The sequence below is a fragment of the Cajanus cajan genome, chromosome 1 (genome assembly GCF_000230855.2).
Source record: "Cajanus cajan strain Asha chromosome 1, NIPB_CcT2T_4, whole genome shotgun sequence".
Taxonomy (NCBI): domain Eukaryota; kingdom Viridiplantae; phylum Streptophyta; class Magnoliopsida; order Fabales; family Fabaceae; genus Cajanus; species Cajanus cajan.
In genome coordinates this window covers 87,343,505-87,346,275 of record NC_138517.1, presented here as the reverse complement: position 1 = coordinate 87,346,275, position 2,771 = coordinate 87,343,505, and positions in this window count along the sequence as shown.

The following is a 2,771-nucleotide window of genomic DNA, read 5'->3' as shown; positions in this document are numbered from 1 at the left end:
AGTTTTGGGCCTTACACCACAAACACTGTCTCACCAAGTTTTTCTAATACTAAAATCTATTTTATCGTATACTTTTTTTTTATTTTTTTTTATTTAATACCTCAGACCTCAGACCAAGTGTTTACCCTTTTCAAATTAATGAAATTTATATATTTTTTGTTTATATTTCACGTGATTCTTCTTCTATTTTTCTTTCTTTTTCTAAAATGTAACATATATATAATATAATGTGTATCATAATCTTATTCTGATTCACAAGTATGTTACGTACCGGCTTTTGTAGAATTTTTTACATAAATAATATTTTTTTTTTAAAAAATTACAAAAGTAACATCTGTAAAACATTATTTACTCAACTAGAACTAATCATTGTTCATGCTCAGAATTCGGTTTTTCAGGAACCGAATTCTGAGCTTCAAATTTTTTATTTTTTTTTGTGCTCAGAATTCGGTCCCCGGAAAACCGAATTCTGATTATTTTTAATTTTTTTTGCGTTTCTGGGAAGTGGAACGGGTCGTTCCGGAACGGCCCGTTCTGCTTAAACAAATAGAGTGTTATTTTTGAAATTGGAACGGCCCGTTCTGCATTCGTTCCAATTTCAAAAATAACACTGTATGTGTTTAAGCAGAACGGGCCGTTCTACTTCCGGAACGGCCCGTTCCACTTCCCAGATTCGCCCAAACTGGGCCTCAAACGCAAAAAAAAAAAAATTAAAAACAACTCAGAATTCGGTTCCCGAGGAACCGAATTCTGAGCATCAGTGATTGGTTCTAGTTAAGTAAATAAAGTTGCACATATGTTACTTTTGTAATTTTTTTTTTTTAAATATTATTTACGTAAAAAATTTCCGCTTTTGTAAGTGACTTGTATATAATATAGTAAATCTCTGACCCATGATGTATGTTACGATTTTTCTATCTTCAGAAAATTGTCTGTGTCCTTTAAGGTATAAGAGTTCATGTTTCGTTCAATTACTAATGGTATCTGTATATATGAATCTCATTGTCTGATCTAGGAAACTATAATAACAAAGTGGTAGTTTATTACAATAAAAATAATAATAATTTAAAGTTGCATGAATATATTATCTTAAGAAAAACATCTTCTCGAAAAAGTAAACTTGTTACAGCTTTAGGGTGTCTTTAGTTCTTTGTGGATAAGAAATCAGGATTGGTATGCAAAATTCTCGATACTATATATTAAACACAATTTTTATATATTGCATAGTGAGTTTTCAGAGGTTTTTTTTAATGAATAAGTTTTAAATATTTTTTTAAACTTTTTATATAATTTATTTTTTATTTATCATAATTATTTATAAATTAATTTTTTATATTTTTGAAATGAATTATCAATAAATAAAAATAATACTATATTACAATATAAATTATTTATAAATAAAATAAAATATAATTTATATATTTAGAAATATCTATTTATATAAATTTTAAATGTAATTTCTATATTCAAACATAATATATATATATATATATATATATTGTAAATTTTAATTACATATAATAAATATTTAATTTATATATTACACGTACTAAAATACTAGCTTTACTTTTAAATTAAAATTAAAAATATTATTTTTTTATGTTTAGTTTATAATTTAACAAATTGTTCTAATGAGTGTAAGCAAAAATCTTATATTCTTGAATTAAAATAAATATTTTATTATGATTAAAGTATCAAGTCATCTTAATTTATTTGGTTAATATAGTAAAAAAATTGTTTCATAAATTATATTTGTAAATATTTTTAAAGAATTTAATTATGATATCTTTGATTTTCGAGTAAAAATAAACATTTACAAGATTTATGATTTTCACAATGTATAATTCTCAAATATGGAGAAAAAAAATTTATAGCAAATACGCTCTATGTGAAAAACATGTATAATGGATAGTAGGGCACAAGAAAGGATAAACTTTATTGACAAATGGGATCTCAACAACGACATTAAATGTGATATTTTTGGTTATATTAGTTGTGAAATGGATAAAATGTTACAATACTTAGATTTCAACTTATTAAAGGAATTTCAACCAAATAAGACTTTTGATACTAATGATCCACGACCTTAGGATGAATAAAAATTTCATGACATTTGTAAATCTCTATAACAAATATTTTCTCCAATTTTGAATAAAAGCACAAAAAAATTATTTGTTTCATGATAACTACAAAATTTAGTTTACATTAATTAATTTTACTAATCCAATTAAAAATATAATTTTTTCCTAAATTATACTTCCTTATATTAAGAATAGAAAAAAAATAAAACTACAATTTCAAATAAATGAAGGAATATTTTGAAATTAATTAATATTTGCTTATATTTGAGACCAATAAATATAAAACTTGTTTTCTTATATTGAAAATCGAAGAGAGTATTTAATTGAGACTTACTACTCTTTTTTACTCCAGTTTTTATGGTTTAAATGAGTGGGCTTTCTCTAACATGGAAAAATGAATTGCATATATCAATAATTAGAGTTAGTCTTTAATTTAACTAGGTTTAGGTTAAGTGGTTGCCCTCTGTCACGTCTTGGACAAAAAAGAAAGTAAATTGTTCCAAAGATAAAACAATTTATTTGAATGAGACCATCCAGTGGGGAGCTTAACTCGAGTTGTGCATTTAATTGCTATACTATAATTTTAAGTTAGGGTGGTGAATGATATCAAATTGCTTATGTTATAAATGGAGATGTTACTATCCTATCTTTTTGTTTCCTTATTTTTATAGTAATACAATTTAGTTTATT